Here is a 19,160-nt window from a genome sequence, read left to right on the forward strand (position 1 = left end):
TACAAAGGACCAGCGCGACGTCTTTTATCCGCTGTGCTTTTATAAGCCACCTTGGTGCTTTTCAGAGAATCCTGAACTTGCTCGAGTATCGTCTTGAGCCTAGAGATCCTTCCGGCGGCTTCAGGCACTGTCTCTTCACGATACGGCTGCACAAAAGGGAGGAAGCGTGGATGATGCCCATAAGTGCAATAGAATGGCGATACTCTCGTGGCAGAATGCGTGGCGTTGTTGTAGGCCACCTCTGCCAGCCAAAGGTGCTCCACCCAATCGTTTTTTCCCTGTGAGACATAGCATCGCAGGAACTGCTTCAGCGTCTGGTTGAGCCGTTCCGTCTGGCCATCAGTCTGGGGATGGAAGCTCGTGGATAACGCTGTCTTGATGTGTAGAGATGAGCACCAGGCCTTCCAAAATTGGGCGGTAAACTGAGAACCTCTATCCGACACTATGACCGAAGGTAGGCCGTGCAGACGAACAACATGTTTCAGAAGAAGATTTGCCAATTGACCGGCCGTCGGTAACTGAGGACAAGCAACGAAGTGTCCCATCTTCGTTAGATAATCAATGACCACCAACACCGTGGTGCAACCCTGATCTTTTGGGAGACCTACCACAAAGTCCAACGAAATACGTTCCCAGGGTGTAGACGGGGTAGGCATGGGTTGCAGTAGTCCAGCAGGTCTACGATGATCTGATTTAGCGCGAGCACAGACATCACATTCGGCCGCCCATTTCCGTACATCATCCCTAATCGAAGGCCACCAACACCTACGCTGAATGAGATCCATGGTCTTATCTATTCCGACATGTCCGGCACTTGGTGAAGTGTGACACCACTCATACATTTGTTTCCGCAATGTTTCGGAGGGTATCAGCATCCTTCCCTGCTTGATAGGAAAGCCATGATGTAGTCTCCATTCGGGATGTAATTGCAGCCATCTTTTCCACTGATCAGTTCTGATCCCATTTCTTATCCCTTGCAGAAATGCATCGGGTTGGATGCTACAAATCACTCTGACAGGATTCACTATCGCAGATTCTACTCGGGTTTCCGAGACCTTTGTACATGCTTGCCGAGATAAGGCGTCCGCTTTTCGGTTATCTACTCCGGGTCTAAAAGTAATCACAAAATTATATCCTGAAAAGAAAAGCATCCATCTTAACTGTCTGGGGGTCAAATGTCTGGCTGCTGACATGAACTGCAAATTGCGGTGATCGGTATACACCGTTACCACGTGCTTTGCTCCCATTAAGAAATGCCTCCATTCAGTGAACGCCTGTTTGATCGCTAGAAGTTCCTTTTCGGCTATGCAGTAGTTGCGTTCTGCTCCCGTTAGTTTATGTGACATGAACGCCACTGGATGTAATTGTCCTGTAGTTTCGTGTCTTTGTGACAGTATGGCTCCGGTGGCTACCTCAGAGGCGTCTGCCTCAACTATGAAAGGGATATCCGTATTGGGGTGTGTCAATATCGGTGCGGAGACAAAAGCTTCTTTCAAGGCATCAAACGACTCCTGAGCACTTTCATCCCACCTAAACCCTTGGTCCTTTTTCAGCAAGCGAGTTATGGGAGCCACCACTTTCGAGAATTGGTTGATAAAACGCCTGTAGAAATTGGCGAAACCCAGGAAACATTGAACGTCCTTGATGTTTCGAGGACTTGGCCAATCTCGCACAGCTTGGATCTTCCTCTCTGCCATTTCCTGTCCTTGAGGGGTAAGCATCACCCCTAGAAACTCAACGGTAGTGACGTGAAAGTCACATTTGGACAATTTGCAGTAAAGATGGTGTGTCTGTAGTATCCGGAGAACAGACTTGACATGTTGTATATGCATGTCCTCAGATTCAGAATAGATGAGGATGTCATCTATATATACAATGACGTGTCTGTCTAAGATTTCCCTCAACACATCGTTCAGAAAAAACTGGAATGCAGCAGGGGCATTGCAAAGCCCGAAGGGCATGACCAGGTATTCGAATAACCCATACCTGGTCTGGAATGCTGTCTTCCATTCATCCACTGCCCGCATTCTAACCAGATGGTATGCCCCCTTTAAGTCCAATTTAGTGAAGACCCTGGCTTTCTTCACTTGCTCTAGTAGGACCGGTATTAACGGTAAAGGGTAGCGGTTCTTGATGGTTACTGCATTGAGGGCTCGAAAGTCTACACAAGCCCTCAGGTCCCCGTTAGCCTTCGGGATAAAAAATAAAGGGGATGCTGCAGGTGATCTGGAAGGACGTATGAACCCTATTTCCAGCAATTTGTCCAGATAAGTTCTCAAATACACGTTCTCTGGCTCAGTTAGTGCATACAGCCTCCCTTTAGGGATCACTGCGCCAGGAACCAACTCAATTTGACAGTCGTAGGGCCTATGTGGGGGTAATTCCTCCGCTCTAACCTCATCAAATACTCCTTCAAATTCCTGATATTCTATTGGAAGAGTTACCTCTTTTTCAGCGGCCGTGGCTATCACACCCCCACCCGTCAAGGCAAACGAGGGACATTGTACATATTTAAAACAATGCTCTTCACAATGTGCCGAAGTCATTGAGATTAGGCCGGTTTCCCAGTTAATGTCAGGGTTGTGTCTCCTCAGCCAAGGGAGGCCTAAAATCACCCCATACTGTGGAGCCTCGATTATACTGAATGACACGTGCTCTCTATGGTCACCGAATCTCATCTCAGTTACTGCCGTTTGATAACTTATGGGTCCTGTGTCTAATTTCCTCCCATCTACCGCAAACACATCGGTCCCGTCTTCCCTGGGAATTAAAGGAATGCCTATCTTTTCTGCCTCTTTCATATCCATGAAGAAACCTGTAGCCCCGGAATCAACCATGGCTTGTGTATGCACTTCAATCATGCCTATCATCAGAATAATTTTAACGAATAGATGTTGTGCACCTGCAACCATACTCAACATGGAAGGGACAATAATCTGACTCCAGGGAACCCCTTCTACACCCCTAGAGCTCTTTAGTTTTCCGCCGGTTTCTCAGTGGCCGCGGACACCCCCCTATTTGAGCGAAACTTGGAGAATTTGGGTTTGACCGGGCATTCGCGCACATAATGGCCTTTTTTGCCACAATAAAGGCAAAGGCCCAACTTGCGCCTCTGTTCCTTTTCAGTGGCGGTCAAAGCGGCACGGACTGCTCCAATTTCCATCGCCTCGGTGACCTGCGACGTGGAACTATCTGGTGCTTTCACCGCCACGGAAGAGGGGACCTGTCTGTTCTTGGTTCCTCCCCCCCCTTTGCGGTTCTTCATCCTGTGGTCCAGCCTTAATACTAGATTTATCAAATCTTCACATGACACCGGTTGGGGGTCGATTTGAGCTATTATATCTTGCATTTCCTCGGTCAGACCCTGATGGAAAATTGACGCTTGTTTGGCTTCTGGCCACTTGGTTTCTGCAACCAACCGTCTAAAAGTATTCAAATACGTTACTAAATCCTGATTCCCTTGACGTAGACCCAATAACTCCTTATCTGCTGTATATGTATCAGCTCTTCTGTCAAATACCTTGGTAAATTCTATTTGGAACGCATCCCAATCATGTAATATTGGGTCGTTTCTCCGAACCATGGGAACCGCCCATTGTGCTGCGTCTCCGACCAAATATGAGATGACAAACGCCACCTTTGATTGATTGGTCGGAAAGGACCTGGGCTTGCATGAAAAATGCATGAGGACTTGCGTCAAAAATACTTGAACCGATCCCGCATCACCATTGAAACGTTCTGGGTGTGCTAAGGGAATACTAGGGGGAATTTCCACTACTACTGAACCGGGCGTACCAGACCCTGAAGCCCCAGCGCTAAAGGGGTTTTTCTGGATGTTATCCAACCGATTCCGTAACTCAGTGCTTTCTTGTCTAGATGCAATCAATTCTGATTGTACCACGACTAACGCTGCCATCACCTCGTCCAGAGTAGCCATACCCTAAACTGATCGGGAGGACTTAAACTCTTGGGTCGGATATTCTGTTATCCTCTCCGTCCTCAGGATCAGCTTGTGGTACAAGCAGGCCACCTCCAGATCTATCCAAGCCCCGAATGCTGTAATAGCCGTGGGCTAAGGAAGGATCAGGTGAGGGCAAAAATAATAAACAGGAAGGAAGGGAAGGGGGCAGCTGGGAGGGAGAGCTGTGAAGACAGAAGCAAACAAGGACGTTGGTATTTGGGTTCATAAAAGTCTTCCTTAACCACGTTACCCTTTTCCCACAGTGTTACCTTCATATACCTGTATATAAAAAGCTGACCGCCTGACCTCAGAAGATGCCTCTCTATACTGAAGTGACTTGAATCAGCCCGTAAATGCCTTCCCCTGTAGAAACAAAACTTAACGGTAAAATACACCCCTACACCCTGGTAATCTGCAATATTAGAAGAGGGAAGAATGGCACTACGTACCCTAATCTTTATTCTTCAGAGCCCTGAAGTAACTGTAGATTAAGTTCCAAGGAAGGTGCGGTAAGCCAATAATCACTCCCAGAAAGTAATAAGGGATAGGGTTACGTCACCCAATAATAAAGGAAACAAAGGTTACCTGAATTGCGAGAAGTTTCAGGTGAATTATCCTCCTCGTTGTAGCCAGTAGCAAAAACAGACCCTCTGCAATAGCCGATGCAAAAAGGCTCGCCAACAGAGGGTCTAGTAACTTGAAAGAAAGTAGGTATTCAACAAATGTTTCCTCCGCAATAGCCGTTGAAATAAGGCTCGCCAACGGAGGAAACGGTAAACAGCAATGGCGTGTAAAACGCAATAACTAGGGCACCGGTGAATATGCCAGTGGAGCCCCGCAGACACCCACCAGAATGCGCCCTCCTTGTCCTCCGCAAAAGCCGATGGTCAGGCTCACCAACAGAGGACAGAACAAAAGCAATAACTTTTACGATGACCAAAAAACCGTCCTCCGCAATAGCCTAAGGACAGACTTTCCAACGGAGGACGAAACGAACCACCAGAGTGCCGAAAATCCACAGCACAGGACACAAGAACGCCAAAGAGAACAGCACAGGAACCACCTCTCCTCCTCGGTCGCCAGGAACGCCAATAAACACGAACCAGAATATCCGACGCCGGATCCAGGAAGCGTTGTCATTTTATGCTCCACCTTCCTGCCGCTAAGCTCTCTGGGTAATGTAGTTTCTTTCACTGCGGAGCTCGTTTGTTTCTCGGAGGCGCGACGCAAAACCTGACAGTCTGTCACAAACTACAAACCTATTGGTGGCCAGTAGTGGAGATACTGCAAACATGTAAATGCCACCATATACCATTCGAATGGCCTGTTTACTTGCTGCACCACTTCCGCAGAACTCTGGGCACAAAAGTCTCATCTCGTTTCCTAGACCTAGGTCTAGTAGTGGCTAAGCGGCTTATAACTAAACGTTGGGAGGGCACATGACCCACCGCACATACGGGCATGGAGGTACTCGCTTCTATCATGGGCCAAGGCAGAGGGAACTGCCATCCGGAGGGAGGAAACCACGGGGCTGAGGAAAGACCCTATACCGGTGCAATGGGAGGGGCTGCTACATGCCTCAATGGAAACAAAGGGGGGTAACCCGGGAGAACACACTGAGAATGGGGGAGGCCTGCTTGCAGTAAGTGACGGATAGCTCGCTAGTAGCTAGCCGTTATGTCATGCACGCACACAGTCACCATCTAACAAGGAGGGTAGACATCAACGTTGTCACCGGACGGGGGTGGCGGCTTGGACAGTGTCAAGAGAAGGAAAGGGCGGGGACAAGGCGAGGGACGTTCACATAACAGTCGGTCTATGCTGCTGTTATTGGTTTAGAGTTTGTTTGTTTTTACTTCCATATCTGTTCAGTAGATCGCGCTGAATGATCTAAAAGACTCTCTACAACATGTCTATGGAACCGCATCACTAATGTATGGTGACTTTTGCCCTTGAGAAAATGGACTACCAGTTGAAGCTCAGCTTGTAACTGTCTTAACATTGCCACCGATATGTATGCTGAATCAAATATTTGCTTAATTGAAATGTATATAAGATAGTGCTGTATAGTTCAATCTATGGTCGGGTCTTATATAATGTATTCTGTCATTCATGGAATGTAAAATTAAAAACTAATAAAAACAGATTTAAACAAAAAAATGGATGAAGATCACTTATACATAAAATAAATAAAAGTGGGGCTAAAACACATCCCTGTCTTACTCCCCTATAGATTCCGATTGCCCCCAACACCGCCCCTTCGGTATTTAATCTTATTCTAGCTTCCATGTCTCTGTGAAAATAGGCTATAAAGTGCACCAGTGCAGCATCCATGCCACGTGTTAAAAGAATAGACCACAGTTTCGTACGGTTTATACTGTTGAATGCTGTGGTCAGGTCCATGAATGCCAGATATATTGGGGAGTTTTGTGGTATTGTATTTGACAATCAAAAAATTAAGGTTAAGACATTTTTCTACCATACCAATCTTTGGTCTAAATCCATATTGACATGGATAAAAAATTGCTTTCTCAGTTGCCCATTCTGTAATCCAATTATAAAGGGCTTTTCCTAGAATTTTTAGTGTGGTGTTGATTAATGAGATTGGTCTGTAACAACTTGGCTCCAGTCAATTTCCCTTCTTAAAAACTGGTACCATTTTTTAAGTTGACCATGTGCTTGATATGGGGGAGTATGCTAAACTGTTAAAAACATTCAATAGCAATGGGGCCCAGAAACCTGGGTTATATTTAAGCAGATCAATTGGTACTCCATCGGGACCTGGGGCCTTGCCCCCAATACTCTGATTTATAGCCTCCTCAACTTTCCACAGGGTTAGTTCTAATAGTGTAATATTTGCGGGTAGCCTGTATTCAGAGTCTGGGGAGACTAGTGAGTAGATGTTACATTCATTTTGGGCTACAAATGTAGCACAATAGTACAAAAATCACCAATGATAACAAAATTATAAGACTTCAGATATTACGTTTCAAAAGTAGTAGGTAGGCAAGTGAAACAACCATTTATGGTCATATGATAATGAAAACCAATAAACAAATACATAAGATATACTATACACAATAAAGCATTATGTGATTGGTTGTTGACAAAATTAGACACATGACAGAAAAACACATATTTTTTACTTACATGACAGAAAAACACATATTTGTTACTTACAAGGCACCCTATGTTATACCTGTAAAATGTATGTAGTTTAATACAATTTGATTTGTTCTAAACTCATGAAATAACATTTTATAATTTACAAGTACAAATAAATTAACTTTTATATAAAAAAAATGGGTATGCCCTTCCACCATATGCCTTTTGCACTGTACTTTCTCACACTGTATGAGACGCTAATGTACTCCACTATACAATATGAGCCTCTACTGTATTACACTTTACTCAACTCTAGAACAACCCACTCTACTGCACAACATCACCCCAGTCTACACCAACCCACTCTATTCCCCTTCCACTGTAACACACTATTAAGCCGCACCACTGTACTACATGAGACTCCACTATGCATTACCGTACTCCAAACACAGTATACCCAAACATACACTTCACTCAACGTCTCAACTCTGCTTTAACCCCTTCACTGCGATTTAGAAAAGGGGGTGGTGATGAACAGAGTGTCTGAGTTAAGCAGACCACTCTTACCCAGTCCAAAGATCAGGGCTTGATCCATCACCGTTATTTATCTCACTGCCCCAGCCCAGCTTAGAACCTGGCTATATGCAAATCAGTCTGTCCCTGGCCCAGTGCATCATGGGAACAGGGCAGACTAAACTACCAAGCCAATTCTTCACCAGAAAGGAGACAAGCTACCGGGGACCGGTTTCTGGCATTTCAGCCTTCTTCGGCCCGGCTTGTAAATATTAACCCCTTCACTGCGGCGGCTATTCCGCAGCAGTACTAAGGGGGTGGGGGGGCCGCGTGGCGGTCCCGTGCTCGTGACGGAACCGCTCCGTCACGGCACGCGGGTGAGCTGTGCTTGTGATGGAACGGTTCCGTCACGGCCCCGCCCGCGCTTCAGAACGTTAGCGCAGGCGCGGAATTCGCGCCGCGCAGGCGCGGTGAGCGGGCCATAACGGAACCGTTCCGTCACCAGCACAGCCCACCCGAGGCTCGTGACGGAACGGTTCCGTCACGAGCATGGGAGGGGTTAAAGCACATCACTCAGCTCAACACCACATCTTTAACTAACTTTAGACTTACTGTTAGAACTGGCATCCTTGGTGTGCCCCCCCAACTTTTTGCCTTCAGAACTTTTATTTGCATACTTTGTTTTTAGAGGCTTTAGGAGTCGTCACACTTTACCTCTGCTAGACAGTGCAAAAGTGCTTGTGTTCTCTCCTTAAAACGTGGTAGAATTGCTTAATACCAAATTGCCATATATATTTTGCTTGTCTGTCCCTAGTAAAAGGCCCAGAACCTGTAAATTAAATGCTACTGGTGGGCCGGCAGCACTGTGTGTGCCACCCACTTAGACATGTCTCAGAACTGCGACTTCAGCCTGTGTGTGCAGTTTTAAACTATGTGATAAACAGCAGGAGAACCTACTGGTACCATGCACTGTTCAATGGGTTTGTAAACCAAAACCACTGCATACTACAATCCTGATCTTTATAAATCTTACAACATTGGATATAAAGGTTACAGTATAAACCAGCCTACGTTTTTGATTAACTTTGCAAAATTTTGTTGTTTTGGTTTACAAACCCATTAAACAGTGGATGGCACCAGTAGGTTCTCCTGCTGTTTATCACGTATTTATATTCAGGCATCCGTATTGACAGCGGAAGCAGTACCATAGCACCAGTATCTTAAGTTAAAGACATACATCACCGAGTAATTACAGATTGGTGTGCACCTTCATCTACTCTCTATGCAGTTTTAAACAGCCATTTCGACCTGGCTAAATTAAACCTTTTGCCAGTCCCAAACCTTCCTTTTTAGTACATATTAGTCATCCCTACGGTAGCCCCAGACAGCCCACAGGGCAGGGTGCAGTGCATTTAAAAAGTGGAACATGTACTTTTTAGTTTTACGTGTCCTGTTAGTTGAAAAACACTTCAATTAATTTTTCACTACTGCAAGGCCTACTTCTCCCATAGGATTATATCGGAGTTACATTATTACATTTAATTAGATGTAATTTAAAAATTTGAACAAGTAACCAGTTTATGTTTGGTTTCTTTGGAATTGTAATGAAAAATCCTAACTTACGCTGAAGTCTGAATCCAAAGACTGGGTGTAGTTGACAGTTGGGATTTGTGTATTCCTCCTAGGCAGACACACACAAAAGGATGCTTAGGTGTGCCTGGATGGGCTATCACTTGCAGGATTGGAGGGAGGAGCTGGGCACAGCCCCACTTACACTTGAATAGAGTGTGTCTTACCTCCACATAAAGGACTACATACCCCTGTAGTTAGCTTTGAGCCAGAGCAAGGAAGGCAGGGCACCTGTGCATTTCAAAAGGCAAGCCTCTAGAACCTTCTCCCACTTCAAAGGAACTACTTGGGATAAATATTGGACATCAGACACCAACTGATCAGTACAATTTAGGGCCTGTGGATACTCTGCCAGGAATAAGGACTGCTGTGCTCCTACCAGGACTGCCACTGTGCTAGACTACTGGTCTGAAGGACTGCTGTGCTGACCTGTTGCCCTCTAGGCATTGGGGAGACGGACTGGACCTGCATCGGTTGAACCCAGGATCCCAGAGTAAATCCAAGGGCTAGGTGGATGGCCTCATGTCTGGATCCTTAGGGACAGAAGGCTCCAGCAAACTCTACCCTAGCACATGGACTGTAAGTCTACCCTGCCAAACCAATGCATCTTCTCTGCTTTATGGCGCAACCCCAAGCAGAACCGATGCATCATCACTGCTGCGTGGATCTTCCCCTGCACAAAGACCCTATCATATCGCAGCCAGTCAGTTCATCAGAACCGCCACTGAGCAAAGCATCCTGGACACAGGCCCTCGTATCCCTATTCAGCAGTACCTTTGGCAATGACAGACTCCGCAGCGCAGCCTCGGAGCTCTTTGGAACCGACAAATGCCCAACTGCATGACTTATTCTCAACACTGGACTTCATATTCCAAGCCTTCATTGACGGGATCCTCGACATGGTGCAGGCCCTCACATAGCAGCCTTGCTGTATCCTAGAACTGATGCATTGGTTTTGCTGCGATATGCATATTTGACGCTGACCCTCGCAACACTCCACAAACCAGGATTTAATGTACTTAGTTTAACGGGCCTAATTGGGTCCCCGTAGCTTGCCCACGCTCCATCATGATTGGCCGGAACTTATGACTTTGTCTTGATCTGGCACAACCAGATATTCACAGTTGGTACTTTATGGTGCTATTTTTACTGAAATTGTTTAACTTCCATATCACAGGTTCTACTACTTAGATGTTTGTTGTTTTGGTCTTGTTTTATTTATTTAAAATTACTCCATGTTTCTTATCCAGTTTGGGATCTTGCTTGTGTGGGGTTTTCACTTTATTATTGTTTGAAGTGTTGCACAAATACTTTACACATTACCTCTAAGTTAAGCCTGGCTGCCCTGTGCCAAGCTAACTGAGGGTTGTGCACAGATTACCTTAGGGTATTCTTGTGCCTCACCCTGACAAGGATTGCGTTTGCTGCTTGACCTCGGCTCACGCCACGGTCAACCAGCAACCCAATTTCTTACACTTCTCGTTTATTAGGATTTAACATGCAATAATATTTGATGTTACATGTAAAAATATGGTTAATATTAACACAAGCTCTTTATTGTAGGAATTATTTAAGTAGTTCTTAAAAGAACTGTGTGTTTCTTTTTTTAACATTTGTCTGTATTTTTTTTTACAGTAGGTCAACTTGACCAACAAAACTAAAAGAAGGTGGAGAGGATACGGGAGGGGAAGGACCAGAATGGAAAAACAAAACTAGTGATGTTGGGGAGGAAATACTGAGTGATAAGAAGCTCCCGATGAATATTCCAGTCCTACTCTATGACAACCATTACTGTGTGACACAGCAGTCAGTAGGTGGCCGTATTATCATACTGGTCCACAATATTAAAATCCTACCTCAATAGGTGGACAGCCATTGCCAGAAGCAGGTAGAGATTGGCCAACTGATGGAGTGGGTTTTGGTATAAGTCCAGCCGATCCTGCAAGAGGTTGCAGTGTCAGGGCTGGGTCCGCTGAGGATGCTGCTGCAGCAGCCTCCTGCAACTCCTGCTCCCACCTACTTTCCACCAGTGCCAACCTTCAGGAGTGGATGGATGCCAGGTGCTTGCACATCCCTGATGTGTCGAAGGAGTATTGCTTACCTGTGCCACAAGATATCACCTTTTAGAACAGGTTGCAGGTGACAAGTGGAACATTGACTTGCTTCTCTCATGGTGGCAAGGAGAAAATTTGCCACACCACTGACTCCTTCAGCTTTCTTCTCTTGTCCTCCTCTTCATCCTCCTGCAGCAGGAATTGCTCCTCTTACTGTTCCTCCTTCTCCTCATGCTGACCAGGATGTTCTTGCTCAGCCATACTGCACAGCAATTATGAAAGCAAGGTGCAAAGATTCAAGCAGGCAAAAAAACCCACTTTCTCCTAATGTTTCAGAGTTGAAATGATAAAAAATGGATGTAAACTTCCTCTTTGCTACACTTGCATTGTTTTAAGTCAATCAACTTTTGTTTTACTACCACAAAGTACCATGGTATCTAGGAAGTACTTCGGTACAGGCGCACTACAAAAATAAATAATGGTCATAAAATTCACATACACATAATAAAGCAAGGTTATTTCAACAGCCCATGATTTTACAAACTGACAGGCACATGCATCAACCTTTTTTGCGAGCACAAACAGTGCGATTCACAAAAATCGTCAGTTTACCCCCGCAAAAAGGGCTTCTGCGATGCATCAAACTGTAAAGCTCTCGCACTTTAAGAAATCACAATTTATTGAGATTTCCTTAATTGTCATTGCATTTAAGGAATCGCAAATTGAGATTCCTTAAATGCAATGCATGATGAAATCTCAAATTGTGATTTCGCTAATAAGGGTCGTAAATAACCATCATTTTGAACTTGATGGTAATTTGCAAAACCTTTGAAAAATGCACTAAAGTGCATTTTTTAAAGTTGTAGGTTACACACACATGCCCTTGGGGCATGTGTGTGCGCAACAGGGTGTCCTTTTGACACCCTTACACCCTTGAAATTGCATACACAATTTGCGAGCATAGGATTGAATGGGAAGTCATTCCTTAATTGCGACTTGCAATTTGCGAGTCGCAATTAAGGAATGTTTGGGAATCGCTAATTTTATAGTGATTCCCGCATACATAGGCTTTTGCAATTCTGTAATTGCGATTCCTTAATAATCGCAATTAAGGTATCGCAAACCTACATTGATGCATGTGCCCCTATATATAATTCAATCCAAAAACAATAAAGAAACTGTTGCTTTATATGGGCTAAAAACATAGCCCAAAACTGAAGAAAAGTAGCCAAAAAGCATAGAGACTATAATTTGCACTTCAAAGCATTAATCAATGGTCTATCAACACAGCCAAACACTACTGCATTAGAGCACAATACATACACATCATGGTGGCTGCAGAAAAGTAAAAGTAACATCAGTTTATTCGCCAATGACTAAAACATTATAGAAATAACTTCCAACACATTATCACTATATTTATACACATATATATATATATACATATATATATATATATATAGATAAATATATATATATATTCACTGGAAAAAACATAGGTTTCACACACGTTATAGTTAGGAATTAGCATTTTAAAAACCTATGAAACCATAGGTTTCACACCAGTTATAATTAGCTGGTCATTTTACTCATACAAAACCTTTGAAACTCCCCCGTTATAGTTAGTTCAGCTAACTATAACTTGCGCGCCCGTAATGCACTGCTGATGACATCACATATTCCATCACTCCTGACATTGACGCGCTGTCTCAGCATAACAGGAAATAAACGCCACATACCCTGTTCTGAGGATCCCTTCTTTGGCGCTGTGAAGTTGGGGTTTGCCGGGGTGTTTGCTGCTAAAACCCCCGTGGATTTGCCGCGAGAAGACCTGTCTCACTGCATAAAATCATCTGTGAGGCTTCGTGGCGTGGGACGCGCTGTCTAAGCATAACAGGAAGTAAACACCACATACCCTGCTCTGAGGATCCCTTATTTCGCACTGTGAAGTTGGGGATTGCCGGGGTATTTGCTGCCAGGACCTTCGTGTCAGCTGTCTCTTTCCCGCGGACCGCGGACTGCTGGGGCACTACAACCCCCAGAAGGCAGTGCGGCCGCATGGGATTTGCCGCGAGAAGACCTGTCTCACTGCATAAAATCATCTGTGAGGCTCCGCGGCGCGGGACGTGCTGTCTAAGCATAACGGAAATAAACGCCACATACCCTGCTCTGAGGATCCCTTCTTTGGCGCTGTGAAGTTGGGGATTGCCAGGGTGTTTGCTGCCAGGAGCCCCGTGTCAGCTGTCTCTTTCCTGTGGACCGCGGACTGCCGGGGCACTAAAACCCCCAGAAGACAGTGCGGCTGCGCGCGATTTGCCGCGAGAAGACCTGTCTCACTGCATAAAATCATCTGTGAGGCTCCGCAGCGCGGGCTCGCCCGGGCGATGCCTGGGCCGAGGGCGGGCCCGTCCCTGCCCATCTGTGCCTGGATGAGGCTGGGCTGAGCCCTTACCGTCCATCCGCGCTGAAATGGTAAGACCAACAGTCCATTTACACGTCTACTCAACTAAAAATGTAACAAAATTGATACTTGTATAGCGCACTACTCACCCACAAGGGTCTCAAGGCGCTTGTACGAATACCACTGTGGAACCCATCCTGGCTTTCCCTGTGAGGCGTCCACTCCTGGGCACCCCCAAGGTGGAGGCCAGGCATCCTTAGCGTTGTGGGGGCCGTTGTGGAGATTAAGCAAGCTATTGCCCAGAGTTGCACTCCATGATTGGAATAGGCACCGAGGCGAGAATTATCAGGTCCGTGGAATTTCAAACCCTAGACCCACTGAGGCAGGGAATTGAACCCTGGTCCCGGGCTAGACCTTTGCATCAGGGTCTGCCACACTAATCATTGAGCCAAACTTCTCAACTGGTCATTATTATTGACTATAACCCGTTTATCCATATATGATTGTCTCTGGAAAGCACTTGTAGTGCAATTGACTGAGTCGACATCTTTTTGGACTGGAGCTGATTTGTAAATTCATAATATTCTTTTTTTATTGCATTCTAGACCCTGAATCGCTGTTACTATTTTCTTGTTGATGTGGTTTTATCTTCTACTGTTTACAAATTACTGTGTTACCAAAAAGTAATTATGGGGAAGAGGAAATTACCCAGCCAAAACACAACACCGGCAAAAGGGCTCACATAGAGTCTCAACAAACCCTACTAGGCTACTTAACTGGAGCTATGGGGTCAATAGATAAACAAATAAACTCTGTAGTGGAATCATTGGAAGCCAATTCGTTAACCCCTTCCCTGCTGGCCCGTTTCCGCCGCTTTGCGGTAAACAAAGGAACAGGGGCGGGCCATGACGAACCCCAGCCGTCATCAGCACACGAGCACCGTAGTGCATGACGGCTGGGGTTCGTCATCAGCATGGAAGGGGTTAAGATCCAATGAAGAGGGGGGAGCAGATTTGAAGGCCCTAGATCTCTCAGGTTAGACTATAGTGACGAAGAAGCCTGTCAATGGTTGTATCCAACATATATCGGACAAGATAGTCCTAAGCGACTCAGATCCAGCACCTCAACCGCCCCGTAGGAATCAAAATTCCTCCCCCCGTGTCCCTAACAAAACGCCCCCAACAATCCCTTTAATTTGCCACAAAACTACCTCCAAGAAAGGCAGTAGCCCGCTAAATGGCAGGAAGAGAAGAGGGCCAAAAAAAAAAACAAAGTAAAGATAGAACCCGTTCTAAAAAATCCTCTGACCCACAAGGCAAAGAGCCTAAAAATCTAGGATTATTAATAGAGAGGCTTGATCTTTATCTTAGAGTTAGGCTCGACCAAATGGATCAGAGACTAACATCAATAGAAGAACACGTAACTAGTGTCAAAAACCACACTAATTCAAATCCGGTCCCTCAGTTACCCGAGGCATGTCTCTCGAACTTAGCCCAGACTTTAAGTTCTAGAACTCACGGTCTTAACCATAGCCCCTTCCCTAACTCCCGGGATAGGGACTGCACCGCATCCACACGTCCTACTTTCATGTGTTCTTCATGCCATAAAACAAAAACTCATCGGTTCAACCAGGTGAATTCCTTCCCAGAAAAACCGATTGCTAGAGGGGCGGGGTCTGGCTCTCCAAAAGGTGCAATAGATCCATCAGGGAAGTTTTCCCGAGACCCAACTATTAGTTATCCTAGGAATGCTGAAACAACCAATTCGCACCTAGCAAACATACGCCCGAAAGATCATCTTGAACTTTCCCCTGCTGCAACACCGTACGTTATTGTATTGACTAATGTCCCAAAGAAAGAATCACTGGTGGATGAAGGCTGGGAAACATTAAGAAATAAATCTCTTCACTGGCTGGGCAAGAAAACAGGCTTAATAGAACCTTTGTTCAGAGAATTTAAAATGGAAAGAAGAGTCAAAAGTGTGGACTTAAGTGGGGATGTTTTCGAGGGTGACTCAATCGCTTTGACCTTTCGATCACCCCAATTGGTAAGCAGATTATTCCAACAGAGTGGGTGCCTAGGTATATCTAAGGGCGAAATAAATACATTACCATTAGGTTTTTTCTATCGTCCGACCTTGGATCCATACAATAACTTAGGGATGGTCAGAAACACGCAAATTTACCATAGCCCATACGACATTTCAACCTGTAACAGATATGAGGCCCTACCTGGTTTTGAAGACCTTGATTGACCGCCCCTTGCCCCCCAAAGATTACAGGGGAAACTAGAGAATGCAAGAAGGGAACTACACCCTTATTCACCCTCGAACGCATTGTCTGAATTACCATCTGATCCTAGTGCAACATCACCTGACGTAGTTCTTGCCTTTGACATCGAAGAGATCCCGTCATTAATAACAGGGCCAGCTTCATCTCTGACTGCTGTTGTCAGGGTCCCTTCTAACGTTAAGCCCAGCGTGGATTTATTCAGTGAGACAACAGCCCATAATGCATCTAAAGATAAGCCCTCGATCACCGTACTCATTTGGAACATTGCTGGACAGCGTTCTAAGACAAATAATGATATCTGGTTTAATTTCATCCAGAACTTTAATATACTTTGCTTTTAGGAGACATGGACTACCAAAGAAGTCCATATGGAAAGCTATAAAACCTACTTTTCCCCTGCAATATCTTCACCCTCAGGTAGAGCTAAAGGAGGTTTAACAGTATATATCTCTAATTTGATTGGGACAGTAGAAATAACTCCAATTAAACTTGAACCTAACTTCCAGGCACTTAGCCTCCGTCCCAATAAAGTAGATATCTTTCTCCTGGTAAACTTTTATAATAATCTTCCTGAGGGAGAATTATTGATAGTATTACGGCAGATTTGTCTGCTATTGCAAAACATAGTGAAGGGAAAAGTGAAAGAGGTCACCATCATCTGGGGTGGTGACTTTAATCAGTACTTATGTCAAGTAAGTAATCAGAACTTTTGTGGTATAATGGATGAGAATGATAGTCCGATAGTACATTTTTCCCACTCAAAAATAGGGAATTGTCTAAACTAAATTCAGTTCGATTTAGATTTGGGAGTGGCCAATAAAAAGATCAATTCCTTTCCTACCATCGCCCCTACCTTTCATGGAAGAGGCAGGCAGAGTACTATCGATTTTATTCTTATCTCCACAGGAGCGGAAAAATGTGCTATTAATTTTACAACTCATGTAAATTCATTAAGCGATCATCATCCGCTTAGTATACCACTATTATTATCGCACAAGCATCCTACCCAAAGTATAGCCAGTATTCTGACTCAAAATAGATTAAGACTGGACAGATTAAATGGGTTCTCAATAAAATGGGAAAAAGTAGACCCCATAGACTATTACCACTAGAGTCGTAAAGACAGCCTATCTCGCAATTTACAAATGCTTAGACACGGACATATCAGACGAGGAAGTCCTTACCAGTTTTATGGTGATCGTTAAAGCAATAAATGATGCACTATTTGTAAAATTGAAAAAAACACAATCAAACAAGAAGGACTGGTTCAATCACAGGTGTACAGTAGCCCATTCCAAATTGAAAATTGCTTTACAAAAAGCAGATAGAGTCCCTCAAGAAATTGCAAGCCTTAGAAGGGATTACAATCTTGCGATAAAAATCAGGAAATCAGAACTGAAACAGGAACTTTGGGAACAACTCCATAAAAGTTGCACCCTAAAAAACAGTTCCGCTTTCTGGTCTGTGGTCAAATTCCCTTTTTTGTGTGAAATGAGAGACCATTCTACAATTGAAGTGGCTATAGATGAAAGGGCTCGGGTGGAGCATTTCTCCAAGATATTTATGACGGGTTCAGACCACGAAAACGCCCAAGAAATAACTCTTCCTGAGCAATCTTTTCCCACTTATCCTATAGCTCTTGACATTACCCTTGATGAAGTAGTCCAGGCCTTAGAAGCTAGTAAAAATGGGAAGGCACCTGGCCCAGACGGGGTCCCAATAGACTTTTTTTAATCCAATCTTGTTCTGTGGACCCCCATCCTGACCACGGTACTCAATGCATCATGTGAGGTAGGGCTTCTGGAGTCATGGTCAAAATCTATTTTTTTACCTATCTTTAAAAAAGGGGAGCGCCAGGAGACATCCTGCTATCGTCCAATCTCGCTACTGGACTCCGTAGGCAAGGTGGCGGGCAGAGTCATCCTTGAGCGTCTCCAGCGGTGGGTGGACGATGGCAGGATTCCATCAGACCTTCAATTTGGGTTTCGAGAAGGGCTGGGGACCACTGAACAAGCCCTAAACCTGACACTGTTGTTAGGCAAGTACGTCAATGCAAAGGCGGGTGCTTTGTACATGGTGTACGTAGACTTGTCAGCAGCCTTCGACTGTGTCAGTCACGCTAAACTCTGGTCCATCTTTTCGGAAATGGGGGTGGAACTGAGCCTGGTTAACTTCTTGCGTGAACTATATTCTAATGCCTCAGCCAGGGCGAGGTATGGTGTGAAGGGTGAGCTAACTGCTTCATTCGGAGTGGAGAGAGGGGTTAGGCAAGGTTGTGTCCTGGCTCCCTTCCTCTTCACACTTTATTCCAATGGTTAAGGGGTGCCAGGACCTTCCGGCAATAAACAACTGTCCAATTCCAGACCTACTCTACGCCGACAGCGCAGTAATACTGGCCCGCACACCCCTCGAATTACAGAAGGCACTTAACAGATACAGTTGTTTCATGGCCAACTTGGACCTAAACATAAACATCAAAAAAACGTTGTTATGATATCAGGGTCCGGCAAGTAAAGAACAAAAGACATCTTCCTGAAAAATGAAAAACTAGCTAGGGATCATTATTGATCATAAAATCACCTGGAAACCAGCAATAGAGTCTAGGAAACTCCTTTTCATGAGAGCCACTACAGCCCTGGTAAACTTTTCCCGAAAATTAGGAAAAAGGCCACCACTTGAGCTTTCACAGCTATACAAAGCCAAATGTTTAGCAGTAGCAACGTACGGGGCGGGCGTGTGGGGGTGCGTAAACACAGATGCACTACAAGCGGTTGAAAATACCTTTTTGAGGTATCTTCTCGCTGGCCCTCGGAGCACAGCTACCTTTTCATGCCACCTGGAATTGGGTCTCTCTCACTTGGCTGATATAGTTAAAATACAACCACTTCTCTTGTGGCACCATATTTGGTCCTTAGACTAAACCATCTTTACACAAGGGATTATTTCAGATTGTATTGCCTTGGATAACGCACATAAAAATGGGTGGTTACACTATGTAAAAAACTTCCTGTATGACCTAGGGTTGGCAAAATACTATCATGCACCTATTTCAATCCTGGAGCTATCAAGGAAAGTTTTTCAAGCGCAATGTCTCACCCTTCTTGAAGAACTGCGTCTGTCCAAATAGGCTAGCAAACCATCCATAACACACAGCTTGGCAATACAAACCACTTTCTCTATTCAGCCTTCTTTAACTTATGATTGTAC

The sequence above is a fragment of the Lissotriton vulgaris genome, chromosome 3_1 (assembly GCF_964263255.1).
Source record: "Lissotriton vulgaris chromosome 3_1, aLisVul1.2, whole genome shotgun sequence".
NCBI classification, from domain to species: Eukaryota; Metazoa; Chordata; class Amphibia; order Caudata; family Salamandridae; genus Lissotriton; species Lissotriton vulgaris.